We start from the raw sequence: 15,455 nt of genomic DNA on the forward strand, positions 1-15,455 counted from the left end.
GCATCCACCTGACGAAGGGGCAAGGAAGAGCCAAGAAATGTTGCGTAAAGAATAAAGAAGAAGTAGACAACCATAACATTTTGTCTTATACATGTTTAATGTCATTCGTCACCACTCGTCCCTTTCCGTAACCTCCAACAAGAAGACGAAAAGCTATTCGGCTTTTCCCGGAATAACACGAGTTGGTCACGAATGGTTTATAGTAACCAAGCGCTCACCTCCGTTCAGGACCCGTGCGAGGGCTCGCGGGAGGCAGTCGCGCAGGCGCATGCGGCTCTGAACACGTCCCAGCATTCATTGACTCAAAATGTACATCATTTTGATTGGATGTTGGAGTGACAGATGCACGGGGAAAATGTGAAGATCGTTCACTTGAAGTCTTTCTCCCAACCTGGCAAGGTGGTTAAAAAGGTCATGGCAAGAGGATTTTGAATTGGTGATTTACAGGTTAGTTAAACGTGGTTGTATATCATAGGAGTAAATCATAAAAATATATTTCAGTTGTTGAAAGTAATTCAGTATTCGTGATTTATGCATTTTGTAGAAGTATATTTTGACTTACAGCTACTGTAGAAGTTCTTGGTGTCAATTACACTTGATTCACCTATGGGTATTTGAGTCCGAACATATTGTACATTAACTTTACTCGTTGGAATTTGTATTTCTACGTTAATTAAGATATATATATTAGGTCCGGTAAGACTTCCGCCCTTTCATTCTGAGTGTTTCATGTTTAGCGGCAATAGTGCAATTGTTATTTATCTCACGAATTTGCCATATGACTACATTTAATGAAATAGATATTTTGATTGTGCACTACATATATATATATACATATATCATTTCAGATTTGTGTGTACTTTAAGTAGACCACCGTCACAATTTGGAACCTCATTGAGGATGCAGTACTGAGCATCTTGTCAACTATCTTGGACCACCGCCTGCAGCATCAAATTGTGAACTCAACTCCCAGAAAGCAGGTGAGTCTGACCATTCCAAATTAACAATGAAATTCGTTTGCCATAGGAGGGGAAAGATTCTGCCTGTAACATCCAGTAGTTTTCTCATTCTATGCTAAGAATAGATCGGGGTTTTTTCGAGCATGGTTTGTCTCCCCTACCCCGAAACCTAACCGTACATAACACATTTCAAGCGGGGATTACGGACTGATATCTAACCCAAACGTATACAATACAATAATATTACAATATTTGAGTGCAGCACCACTTGCACTTCCTTATGAACATGGATGTTTGTACAGTAATGTCCGTTGAGAGAGAGAAAGCTGTGTATGTACGTGTAGCATTTTCAGATTCAAAAAGAAAGTAAAACGTCTAGAGACAAACACTAAAAATAGTGATGCAAGATGATTGTTAATCTTGCTGAAATAGTGATTTATCGACCTTCTTGAAACCGTCAACATCATGAAAGACACCCCATGCACGTATATGTGACTACTGCGTTGTGCACGTGCACGCCATGCGTTGTCTTGGGATGGCCATCAAGAGAAATGGCTGTGCGTTGAAATGACTACATTTATACTGCTTGTCCAAATGAAAACTTGTGGTATCCCTATTTTTCAAAGAGTGTGAGAAAATAAAACTATGCATAATGGCTGTGTACTGGAAGCGAACACGAGTTCTAGCTTCAGCCCCTGGTAAGAGTTCCGCTCGTACTCCCTTACCCTATCAAAAACCAAAATAGCAAACTAAAGTGCACTCTTCACCTCAAATACACATTCATTAAACCAGGAGAGGTGAAAAAAAGCAATCAGTGAACTTATTTCAGTGTTGGAATATTACTACAGGAAATGACTCCTTTTCACCAAGTACGAAGATGGGGGTACCGGCTGAACTCTTCTCACCCACCCCCTCTTTCCGGTAATGTCTCCGGTAATGTCTGCATAGAGCTGAAAGCTTTGCAGCCAACGCCACGAGCACAGACGCTAGAGCTGGGACATGTGACAGCGCTACGACTACATATTGTAACAGACTTACACCAACAGACAGATACAGTCGTATCGCTACGATAGGTTTGTGAAACGGGACCCTGGACATAGTACTTGACCACTTTAGAAATGCTATTATACACTGATGCAGATGATGGAAACGTTACCTCTCCTAAAATACTGTACGGACGAGATTTGCAGTGGTCTGGGAAAAGAAAATCTACGGAGGTATCAATAGCAGGGATATTCCTGGAGAAGTGTGTAAAATAGAATACAGTATGATGCTTAGTGGGGTGAAATATCCTCTGTTCATTTGCCCGTCGGTCATAAAGTGAGTCTGCAGTCGTTGGTTTCTGTTCAGTATAGATGCACTTGATACGTTACACTTGCAGGACTGGTACGATACATATAGATTACACCCGAATTTGGCCCAAAGTTCACGATTTGTTATATGGTCGTTTACAATATTTCTACAAGGGGCATGAACAATAATTTTTTTAACATAAAAGCAATTCGTTTTTGATGAGAGGCTTGACATGAATACACGGAATATATAACGAAATACAATATGAATTTAATAAAAGCATAAAATGATGAAAGATATGTGCTTTAAATGTTTAATATAACTCGGGAGATAATTGTACATTCAACATTTGTTTAAATACTTTGAGGTGTGAGATACGTTTGACTGTCAGAAAGTGTAAGAAGTGGTTACTGGTGCGCTATGCCGTGTTCAAAGTTCCTGTTGGGCCTGTAAATCTCAGGCGACTGGCCAGTGAATTTGGATGGGGTCGTTCTGAAAATACATCGGCCTCTCAGGCTTGTTACGTTATAACGCACTTTAAATCATGCACGATTATGGGCTGATCAAAATGTTTGCCATATTAGTAGCGTATTGATGAAATCCGTATCATGCCGACAATATTTTATGATCTATTTTTGTAATCTTTTGTATAGTTCTAAATTCAAATTTCGGGCAAGTGAAGTAACATTCAGGAATAGCTAGCCCGACTGGTTAGCAAAATTTGGAAGCAATTTCGTAGACTGATTGGAGCTTGTTTAGTGTTGGTATTTGGCACCGTGTAGCGGCGTACCGAGTCTTTTGTGGGTATATGTTGCTGACACCATTGTCTTCATCTCGGTTGTTTTCTCGCGGCATTTATAGCGACGAGATTTTGAAACATTAAAAACAAAAGTGGCAGATGTTTCGTTCAATAGACCAGCACTTAATTATATAATGCTTCTCTAATTGATTTTACTCTATTGTTCGTGAAACAACAGATCTTCTCAAATTCAGTAATCCCTAACCAGAATACCGGTCAGCGCGTAACAGCATGGTGCTGCATTGTCGACCGGTTGTTTTGACACTAGATTACCTCATATGTCCAGGGGCTGGGTAATTTGTCTGCAGTTGACTAATTATATATAATAAAGCTTTGATGCTGTGCACGGCAACCAATCCCAAGGGACTCTGTTGTCACATGACGGGGGCAAGTGGGAACATGGGACACACACCCCACCCAAAACTGTAATCTTCCTCTTTCTGCCTGAACCGTCAAGGTGACAACAAGCCGTTACCATTTGTGGACCGTGTTTTAGGTAAGGGCACCAGTTTGTCAAGTTTGCAACTAATTCTTTGGAATAAACGTTCAATGCTTAGTTATTTCGTTTATATGAAATATAATTGTGTACGTCTTTAATTGTATTGGATGATTAGGCAAACTGAGATTCAAACCTGGTGTTTGGTAACTGTCTAATAATTCTTTCTTTACCGAACAGGAAGAAACGCCATCTGTCACTTGTTACATATGCGCCTATGGTGTTTAGAAGCAACTATGTGTTCGTATGGTCTTTAATAATATTGTTTCCTTTAAAAAGTGTTATCACATCTTGTGTGTCACTTAGTTTATAGGACCCGTGAAGGTCCCGGGGTAGAATAGGCCTTCAGCAACCCATGCTTGCCATAAAACGTGACTATGCTTGTCGTAAGAGGCGACTAACGGGATCGGGTGGTCAGACTTGCTGACTTGGTTGACACATGTCATCGGTTCCCCATTGCGCAGGTCGATGCTCATGTTGTTGATCACTGGATTGTCTGGTCCAGACTCGATTATTTACAGACCGTCGCCATATAGCTGGAATATTGCTAAGTGCGACGTAAAACTAAACTCACACACTCACTCACTTAGTTTATAGTTACATTTCGTCATTATCGTATCTGTACAATGGGTCTTTCTGCCTGCATTGTCATGGTGACGCGCCACCTTAACCTTAACTCGGCCGTGACCTACATACTGAGCTGGACACAAGATCTACACCCCAAGGTTCGGGAACTGATTCCTTAATCAACTTGAACATAAGTGCTTGGAACATCCGTGGTCTGCAGTCGCACATACAATATAATTCATTTATGGACTTTTGTGCACAGTTTGATATATTTGGTCTTTTAGAAACGATGCAAAGCGATTCCACTACGCTTTATAGTCTATTCACAGAATGTGTGTCATGTAGCACCGGCAAAACGGTTACGGAAGTATGGTCGTTACTCTGGATTTGTGGCTGTTTATGTTCGAAAGGTGTTTGCGAAGGTTCTCCAAAGGATATATCCCAGCTGGGAAAATAGCGTCTTTTTCCACTTTTTCCAATTTCATTGTAGGATTCCTTTATGTACATCCAGAAGGATCCCCGCTTTATGTTGACCCAGATTCTAATGGCATTGATGAGCTTGATAAGAAATTAGCTGCTATTAGAGCAGATTATGGTGATGATATTCCTACAATACTTCTAGGCGATTTCAATTCGAGGGTGGGCACAAGCGATGATTATTTGTTGGAACATAATAGTGATTTGAACTTCTTACCGTTATCAGATTTGTATCGTGCCGACAGCTTCAGGGAGACTAGAGCAACACAAGACTCTACGGTAAATATGTATGGTCTGGCTCTTCTAGAAGTATGCAAGGTATGGGGTATACATGTAGTTAACGGTAGGAAAAAAAGGCGACGAAGCTGGGTCTATTACATGTATTACACACAATTTCTCAAGCCTTGTTGATTTCATATTGGCGTCCACCAATTGTTTCTACTTAATTCAGGATATGTTTGTCCACTCGCGGTCAGACTCTGACCACCTTCCTATATCGTGCATTATACAGGTATGCGTCGAGTATTGTAGCGAAAATCCGCAAGTGGTCAGTGATCGTCATGTAGAGTGTGTAAAACTCAAAAAGTTCAGGTGGAATAATGGTGGTTTACACCTTCAATGAGTCTGTAGTGTCTAATACAGCACGTTCTATATTAGATGAGTTCCTTGATCTAGTCCATTCTGATATCAATGGCGCCACCGAGAAACTTAAGTTTCTACACTGTGTAGGTAGTCACTTTAAATGTCGTGATGATCAAATCCCGAAAGCAAAGAATATGCAACCAAAATGGTTCGATGAAGAATGCGAAGGTTCTAAAAAATGTAACTTTCACTGGCTTAATATGTTCCGCAAATACAGATCAAAAGAAAATTTAAACATATACATTGAAGCAAAGAGACACTTTCGCCTCCTATGCAGAAATAAAAGTAGAATGTTTAACAGTGGTATTGCTGATGAGATTCAGAGTGCAGCTGTAAGTGGTGACTAAGAAGTTCTGGCATAAGATAAAATCTCTACTGAATACTTGTAATGAAAGTAACACAATTACAACAGGCAAGTGGGTGACATATTTTAAGAGTCTGTTAAACCCGGCATGTCGGGAAACAAATGTTGAGTTCAATGAGAATGTTGAAGAATTTTTGACACAGCATGATTACTGTACTGAATGTAACAATACTGACTTTCTGTCTGAACCAATTACAAGAGCAGAAATAGATAACGCGATCAAAGCGTTAAAATCTGGTAAATCCCAAGGTATTGATGGTGCACCACCCGAATTCTTTAAACATGCCCAATGTTTACTTCCCTACCTAGAAATATTGTTTAATGCTGTTCTAGATTGCGGCATTTTCCCTGGTATGTATGATAAGATATCTGCTTGTGTGAAAATAGGTAGTGTGCGCTCAGACGTATTTTCGACATCATCGGGACTACGGCAAGGATGCATTCTAAGTCCTGTTCTATTCATTTTCTTTATTAATGAATTAGTTGATGAAATGAATACATGTGGCGTACGAGGAATATTCGTGAAAAATGGAATGAATGATATACTTTTACTGTTATTTGCAGACGACGTCACTCTTATCGATGACACAGTAATAGGTCTACAAAGAAAACTGGATACGTTAAATTCATTCTGTATCAAATGGGGTCTAGAGGTTAACTTGGATAAATACAGCATTATTGTTTTCAGGAATGGTGGTTACCTTCGTAATAACGAAAAATGGTTTTATGACGGTACAAGCATGAATGTTTTACCTCATAAATATCTTGGCATTGTCTTTACATCGAAATTGTACTGGTCTAAAGCATGTGAAACATTAGCTTTACAAGCTAGGAAGGCTTCATTTCCTATTTTTTCTCTATTCAAGACATATCAAAGTATATCTTTGTCTGTGGCATCCACTATATTCGATAGCACAATTGCACCAATTTTACTTTATAGTACAGAAATATGGGGTTTTACTTATCGTGCAAACATTGAAAAAATGCACAGCTATTATTTCAAAAGATACCTTCGTGTTAGCAAAAATGAATCGTCAAATATTGTACTCGGTGAAACGGGTAGAAGCCACCTTTGTGTGCAGTATTTCACCCGTTGTATAAAATACTGGTGTAGACTCCTGAATATGGAAAGTTATCGCATCCCAAAGGCATGCTATGAACTGCTAAAAAGATATGACGACAGTGATGGCCACAATTGGGTATCCCGTGTACGTTTACTTTTATTTCATTCTGGATTTTCTTTTGTGTGGTTATCGCAAGACTGTGGCGAGGTAACAAGTTTTATAAATGTTTTTAAACAGATGTAAAGATATAGATTTCCAGAATTGGTATGCAAAAATCACTTCTTCGTCATTCTTAAATCATTACTCATCATATAAATCTGTACTTGAACCTGAAAAATATATATCAGTTTTGTTACGAAAAAATCTTTTACGTGTTTTATTTAAATTCAGATGCATGAGTCATAAACTTAAAATTCAACACCGTCACTATAATAGGATAAACTCTGATTCCATTAAATGTGATAAATGTAACTGTAATTTAATACAAGATGACTATCATTTCTTGCTCGTATGTCCATTTTACTCACAACAACGTTCTATGTACATTCCTGATTTTTATATTATATCCCCAACCAGATCAAAGTTTACTCAGTTGCTTGCAAGAAAGAACGTAAAACTACTTTAAAATATTGCAATTTACCTGAAACTGTTTACCTGTATAAACTTGTTAACCTGTCCATGTCCTATATTATGCTCACTTAATTGTACTCTTGGTCATGTGGCCATAAATACCGAATAAAGCTTTTCCTTCCTTCCTATGGTGTTTAGAAGCAACAATGTGTTCGTATAGTCTTTAATAATATTGTTTCCTTTAAAAAGTGTTATCACATCCTGTGTGTCACTTAGGTTATAGATAAATTTCGTCATTATCGTATCTGTGCAATGGCTCTTTCTGCCTGCATTGTCATGGTGACGCGCCACCCTAACCTATGGATTGAATTTTAGGGCATCTAGACTGGGTCCTAGTCAAAACGGCCAAAATGCCTGTACATTATTCATTTGATTTTGTTAAATACTCGTAACAAATTCCCAAGTTGTATTATTTGATATCAGGGTGTAAACATTACCAAAGTTATATCAGGCAACAAGACGTATTGTCGCCCCGAAAACAAGAGTATTCTCCTATGTCACCTAAACCTAGTGGACTCCAAACATTGAAATCGGAATTTTCTGAGCATTTGTCACAAGATAACACCAACTTTAGTATGATAGAAATAACCCATTTTTCAAAATCTTGTTTTTTCAGTTGATGATATATAAGTCGGTCATTTATGTACATGCACTTTTGTACTGGGTTGTCGCTTATACAATCGTCGGCCAGTGGAGCGTCCAGACTCATGCAGATTTTCCATGGCTGTTTTCTTATCTGAAAAGTGTAAGAACAAATACAATACATAGAGATTAACAATCAGCTGATCAATTACAACGCCTTGTGGAGATTAATCGGAACGTATACCCTACAGATCATAGATGGTGCTCATCCCAATATATGATTCGCAATGTGTTTGTGGAGGTATTAAGGACTCAGTTCGTGCACATTCGTCTTTTCCAGAGCAGAACCGTTCACTGATTCATTAAGTCTTGGCACATAGATAGATATAGGGGTGAACTGGTGCCTTTTAGTGGTTTTGGATGCCTGAATAAAATATATTTCTTTGCGTTTCCAAGACAAGTGTGGCTTCAAATGAATTTGGTAGTGCTGCTTTCAGTACTGCTCTTCCACTTTGCCATGTACACGCCAAAACATTTTACATAATCATATCTGGTTGACATATTCACGGAGAAAGTTTTGCCATTGCGGGGAATGTTGATGACTTTGTCTTGTTGCATCTATATAATATATTGTCCTGTCTTTCTTTTAGTTAGTCTCATTTTCTCGGAGAGGAGTGTCCTATCCAAGAACCCACCAATGCATCTCGAGAGGAATCTAAGAATCTGGAATGGGCTGCCCGAGATAACAAGACCATATTGGTAAAGTTTGAAGACACGGTCGGTTATTAAGAGCCGGAAAAGACTCTACCACGCTCTATGCAAGGTTTGTTATGACTAATGCTAGAAGAGGTAATGGCAGATATATTATTTTCCACCTTTTGCGTCAACATTTCCCTCTTGTCGGCGTGAGGAACTCTACATGACATTCAAATTGACGGCAGAATCGCTGAAAGCGTTAATGACATCATTGGGCAAACACTTGATTAACCGGAATCTGAAAGTAGCTGGAACCATAGTGTGTAATGTTCTAGTCTGTCTTGCAGTCCTAGACTAACAACTAGTCTCTGAAAGGAACATTTTACTGAAAAAAAGTTAATAGTTAAAAAATGATAATATTCTGAACTGGAGCCCTGAGACTTTAATTTTCTGAAGCTAAAGGAATCTAGACTTGTAACATTCTGCAGACTTGCATGGACTTTCTTGGATATATTTGCTTCAGGGTCTGTACTACAGACTATCGCAGTCCCTGAACTACATTATTTTGCCTACTGCCAAGCCTCGGCAGCGCGAAAGCCTTAAATGTTAACATCTGCAAGAATACTAACTCACTTTGCGGGGTCGCACTACAAAATAAGCATATCTAACTCCCATGGCTGGACGGACCAGCATCCTCACCAGTGATCTGGAATCTTGTCACAGTCTTCATCTGTCATCTCTTTACAAGCACACGAGGTGAAACAAGCTATAGTGGAGGCTGTGCACCGTTTCTGGTCTTGAAGAGACAAATCAAGCAAAATGTTGGGGAAAGGGTCCTTCTGAAAGTTGTAAGACGTATTGTTTGGATCTTGGGTCCACACATGGCAGCCCAACTGTTTACGTGGTTAAGGGTTTGACTGTAGGTAAAACCAGGATTGTATTTTGAGTTTTTGTATAGACTTATTGTGTGAAACTCTGTTGTGGTTGGATGTATCAGTTTATCTAACTGCTCAATTGTAAAACTCAGGTCACATGGTCAATCCGATATATATCTATTTTCATATTATACAAATGGAAACTTTTGAAGTTTGAGGAAAGTTTAAATTCCTAAATAATATTGTTGGTGGTCCGATCCTTGACCACCCAGTCTTCAAGTGACATTGTTGACTGCAAGTTTCCAAATTGTAAACTGTCATGCAGTAGGGTAACTAGACTGGACCACACGACGTGATGGCAGCAGGGAGAAAGGACAGGGCTTAACAGGAGGGCCAATAGTAGACGCCATGTCCGTCCGTAACCATTTTGTTTCCGGAGCATAACTCAAAAACCGTTCAACATCTTTGAACACAAATTTGGTAGATACAACAAACAAGATGGTGCCTTTTGCTATTTACAAATTTGGGAAATTTGTATTTTTCACGGGTTCAATGGAAACGAGTGCCATTTAGTCTACAAATCATTAAGCGGGGCTGTAACTGTCAGAGGATTTCTTCCTTTAAATGTATGAGGCCAGGGGCATATGTCATCTTCTGATGACTCTTGTTTGAACAATGCTTGCCATAAAAGGCGACTGCTTGTCGTAAGAGGCTACTAACGGGATGGTCAGGCTTGGTTGACACGTCATCGGTTTCCAATTGCGCAGATCGATGCTCATGTTGTTGTTCACTGGATTGTTTACAGAGTGCCGCTATATAGCTGGAATATTGCCAAGTGCAGCGTAAAACTAAACTCACTCTTGTTTGAACAAGACATACTTTTTGGGAACTGAATAGTCCTCTGGGATGTTGTACTTCACCGCGGTTATCCATGAAATGACAACTAATAAACTCGGCTGTTATATTTAAGCATTTCATTTTCAGAATGTTCTTGGGTAACAGGATAACCCACCCCCACTGCTACAACGTCAAGGTTTACCCACCCCCACTGCTACAACGTCAAGGTTTACCCACCCCCACTGCTACAACGTCAAGGTTTACCCACCCCCACTGCTACATCGTCGTCCGTCCACCGTCTTCAGAGACGTACATGACAAGGGACTCCTCCTCGGTGTCTCGTGACGGGTACGTCATCCCGAGTAACGTGGCTGCTGCTGCTACTGTCGTCCCTGGAAGCTGCTGCATCATTCCAGTAATACCATAAGGTCTAGCGATCGCTGCCCTAGAAAATGACGACTATGTGGAAACAGTAGTGCTGGCAGTCGTTGTCGCATTGTCTGATGTCACCTGATGTCGAGTTGGTTTGAAGACGTTGTAGAATAGTCGTCGCAGCTGCTACTACCACCAAGCATTTCTTTCTATTCACAATCCGTATTGTAGTGACAATTCTCATGAATCACTTTAAAGGCTGGTATACGTCTGTTTCTCCGTGTTTGTGAACTGGTTACCACGCTCTCAAACTCGTGGGATATACTCCGCGTTAAATATATCAGTACAATGTATATAGGTATAAGGTTGTGGCGCAGCGTCTCATATAAACCCCCACTGACCTGGAAATATTTGACTAGCTAGATGATCATTTCAACTTCTGTACCGTGGGTTCTTGTACGCCATGATGTGCGTACAATTTAAACTGTCCTATTGGAATGTGATCTTTTCGATGGAATGAAGTTCAGTACCTTTAATAGGGAATTGGGCTCTGTCAATTATACATTCCAGCCAGGGTGTGTGGGAGCCATATCGGATAGGCACCAATGACTTTATACACGTGTAACGTCGCTACCACCTACCCAACGATTGACGTCACAGGATGGTGCGACGTGGTGGTCTTCGCACAGAAATAAGCGTATGACGTCACAAGTAGTCTATGGGGATATGGTTGTAATGCGTGCGCGTTGCCTATTCCGCTCTCCAGTAATTCGCGAATGAACACTAACTATATGTGTACGATATGAAAAAATAAAATAAAATAATATTAAGTATACGCAACGTAAAATACAATATAATACAACATATGCAAGATTTTACACAACATAAAATACAAAATAATACAACATAGTAGTGTGGTGACAGCACATTTCCGAGGTGATGTAACGTGTCCTCTTGACAATCCCGTTTGCCTATTCCGCACGCTAATTCTAATGAACACTAATCATGTGTACGATATAAAAAAGCCCATTTTAATACAAGCATACGCAGCATAGAATACAATACAACATATGTAATATATCGCACAGACTAAAATACAACATATTAACATTCTAAAACACAGTAGTATGGTGACAGCATATTTCCGAGTTGACGTAACGTGATGCAACCTCAAATATGCTGCCACCAATGACGTCATACGGGTATGACGTCAGAACGACAAGACTCGCCTACCCAACCATTGACGTCACAGCATAGTGTCACGTGATCGCATGTCACAATGGGGATATGGTTGTATTGTGTGAATGCGTGCATGCGCGTGTATGTCAAATAATGTCCTCTTGACAACAATCCTTTTTCGCCTATTCCGCACGCTAATAATTCGCGAATGAACACTAACTATATGTGGACGATATCAAAAACATTTTAATACAAGCATAAAACACAGCATATGTTACATTATATACAACATATAACACAAAATAATACAACATTCTATAAAACATAAAACACAATATAGCATGAAATATCTACGTTTCAAAATGTTAGGCGACCTCTCCTACCACCACGAGTCCGGGGACGTCGGGTTAGTCTCCCGTCATCCCTATGCTCCTCGGCAGTCACGGATATGGTGTTGGTGGCAGGCGAGGCCTGGAAATGTGTTAAGGACACATCCTCCCCGTCATTCCACGGCACCCACTGCCCATGTTCTTCTTCTTCATCATCCTCATCTATGTACAGCGGCGAGTTTTCCGTTCGTCCATTAAACGGGGAGTCGCTGTCCTCATGAGAACCATCCAGCAGTCTTGGTGCGTGGGGACTATCTCCCTCGTCCTCCTCCTCTTCTCCTGCTGGTATGGTCCTGCTTATGGGGATAGCCACCCCCAAGTTCCCACGCCCGCTTCGTTCGTTCGTTTGGTGCTTTTGAAGTCGCCTTCGCCGGTTGGCATGTCGGCAGACCTATCCCTCCTTGGGATGCGTGGGGTGTCCCTCTTTGGGACGCATGGTTGTGGACGTGGTTGTGACTGCCAAGGGCTGGGGGTGTCCACCTTGTGATTGATGGGGGAGTGGGGTACACAGTGGCCTGTGTAATGGTTTTTTTTTTGGTTTTTTTTCCGCAGGGGAGTAGACACGGCTACTGGTGAAGGTTTCGATATCATCAGAGATGATTTCAGACGGGTCGATTTTATTGCATTCCGTACTGAATAGGGACCAATCTGCTTTGGAGAAGTTCCACCGCTCTCTAGGATTTATGTGGTGGTCGCATAGAGGGGGTGTGCCGAGGTGTGATGCACGGATAGTGATCACTTCCCATACTGTCATCATGGACCTGCCATTGGCAATCGTGGGCTAGGTCGTTTGTGGCAATAGCAAGATCTAGGCCTGTCCATCCGCCCCTGATGGGACAATGTCTAGTTTGAGAGCCGTCATTCAGAATTATGAGTCCTCGTGAGTCCACCCAGTCCTCCACCATCCTGCCGAAGCAGTCTGAGTGTTTGGCTCCTTCGTCCCACAGCGGGCTGTGGGCGTTGAAGTCGCCGAGGATTAGGCCTGAATGCCCGACCAGGTCCATGAGTTTGTTAAGCTCATGGATGTTGGTGGGTTCGGCAGTCCTGTGATAGACATTTGCGATTTTAATTTCTTTGCTATTTGCCAACGTGACTGAGATGACTTGGGTTTCAAGGCTTCCCACCTCTGATACGACCATACTGGATGTACAATTGTCGGCGACAAAAGTAACCAGTGCACCACCTGTCCGCCCCGTTCTATCTTTGCGGTATTGTATGAAGCCAGGTACGTTAAAGTTTGATCTCTTCCCCAGTTTCACTTCTTGAATTAGAATAACGTGGGGTGTCAGTGCCTTTTGCTGGACTAGGGCTTTGAGTTCGTGGCCGTTTGACCTCAGGCCGTTGGCATTCCATTGCAGTATTTTTAGGTACATGACAGTATTTGCCCAAGCTTTTTAATTGAGATTGTTAATCTGCTGTTTGAGATAGGTTGCAGATTGCCCGTAGGACAGCAGTTTATTAGCCAGCTCCCTAGAATAATGAGATTTGACCCCGCATTGCTGTCCTGTCGTGTGCCTAGTTTGAGTAAGGCGGCACAAACGAACTCAACCAGTGTGTCTGGGATTGTCTGGTTGTGGGCTGCTTGGGTGCTGTCTGTATCTGGTACAGCATGCTTAACGCCGTTTTGTGTGGTCTCAACGGTGTTGGGAGCCACTTTTGTTTGGCCTTTTCTGCCCCTTTTGCCTCTTGGCCTTCTCCGCTTGGGTTTGGTTTTACCCTCACCCTTGACACTGGTTGCCGCAGTGTCGTTACGATTCTGTGGCTTGGCGGTTGACTTATCCACATTTCCCGCCTTACCGCTTCCCTTAGCCGCTTGTGTGTGCTTTTTTTGTAAAGTCTCCGTGTTTAGACTTTTTCTTTTAGTCTGCCTGCTCCTGCAGAAGTTCGAGAGGGCTGAGTGCCCTTGAACTTTGCAGTTCCTGCAATAGGGTGAGCAGTTGCCCTTGCAGACACTCTCTGGCTTGGAGCATGTCCTGCATTTTGCCTCGCTGCGACAATTTGCTTTCACATGTCCATAGCAGAAGCACTTCACGCACTGCTTGGGTCGCTTGAGGTAGGGTAGTGTTGCCACTACCTTACCTGCCACCCTAATCGTGTCTGGCACCTGTGTGCCTATTATGGTGAGTATTACTACTCTGGTGTTTTTCCCTTGGCTTTTAATCCTATACATGTCGCTGATAATAGGATCGCGCTGGGTTGGGTCGATTAGCTGCTGGTCGCTAATCTTATCTAGATGCACCGCGCATCTGGTGTGAGAGACCCACCCTGGCACTTTCCATATTACAGTTTTGCCAAGGATTTTGTTTTGGAGGCGTAAGGATTCATTTACGTTGTTGCCGCTAACAACGTATCCCCTGTTTGCTTTGTTTATTTTGTGGATGGAGATGGACTTACTAAGCTCCTCCTTAAGGGCTTGGGCAGAGACCCTGCTGGTGAGGGTGAGGGTGAGGTTGTAGTCTTTACAGTAGACTAGCCTCTCCCACGCCAGCTGTTTTGGAGGGTTAACCTTAGCCGGAGCTTTGGTTTGTTTAGTAGTGTCCTTGGATCTCTTAGAGTTCCTGATCCAAAGCTCATTTATCTGCTCGCTTTCCGACAAGCTGAGCCCGCTGAAGCTGATTCCCCCTTCAGGCAATTTCATCGCGGCTTGCGCGTATGAGAAGTTTGCCGTGGCAAACTTTCTCTTTTTAGGGTTCTCAGCTTCTGGGCTGAAGTGCAGCTTTGTCTTCCCGGGACGGAGCTGGGCAAGTTCTCCGTTTTTCAGAATAGAGCTGTCTCTTATGGGGTTGGGCATTCCCTCGGTTTCGGAGTCCATTTCTATATTTGGTGGGGTAGTCACGGCTACCCCTATGTGTGTATGTTGGCCCCGAGAGCTGGGCGGGCTCTCGGGCTCGATCCCCGTGGGAGTCGAGTCCTGGCTAGGGGCGGCATATCCCCATTTAGGCCAGTTGCCTCTCCGGGAGCAGACACGGCTGCTTCCCCCGCTTTGTTGGGAATAGTCACGGCTATTCCCTTTTTGTAACAGCGAGCTCCCCCTCGCTTCCCCTCCCTTCTTTTCTCTCTTTGGGGGAGCAGACACGGCCGCTCCCCTGCCTTTTGGGGTGGTCACGGCCACTCCCTTCATATTTGGGGTGGACACGGCCATCCCCTTCCTCTCCTTGCAGGGAGTGGACACGGCCACTCCCTTTTCCTCGCCTTGGGGAATGGTCACGGCCATTCCCTTCCTCTCCAGAGCGG

At 42.3% G+C, this 15,455-nt stretch overlaps 1 long non-coding RNA gene across 1 annotated transcript; it reads left to right on the forward strand.

The window, feature by feature from the left end:
* Positions 1 to 216: 216 nt before the first annotated feature.
* On the forward strand, positions 217 to 10,928 carry LOC137284423 (uncharacterized). Its single transcript, XR_010956902.1, has 4 exons — positions 217 to 447; positions 849 to 980; positions 8,524 to 8,696; positions 10,429 to 10,928. It is a non-coding gene; the product is annotated as an uncharacterized lncRNA (long non-coding RNA).
* The last annotated feature ends 4,527 nt before the right edge of the window (positions 10,929 to 15,455 follow it).

The sequence above is a fragment of the Haliotis asinina genome, chromosome 5, assembly GCF_037392515.1.
Source record: "Haliotis asinina isolate JCU_RB_2024 chromosome 5, JCU_Hal_asi_v2, whole genome shotgun sequence".
Taxonomy (NCBI): Eukaryota; Metazoa; Mollusca; class Gastropoda; order Lepetellida; family Haliotidae; genus Haliotis; species Haliotis asinina.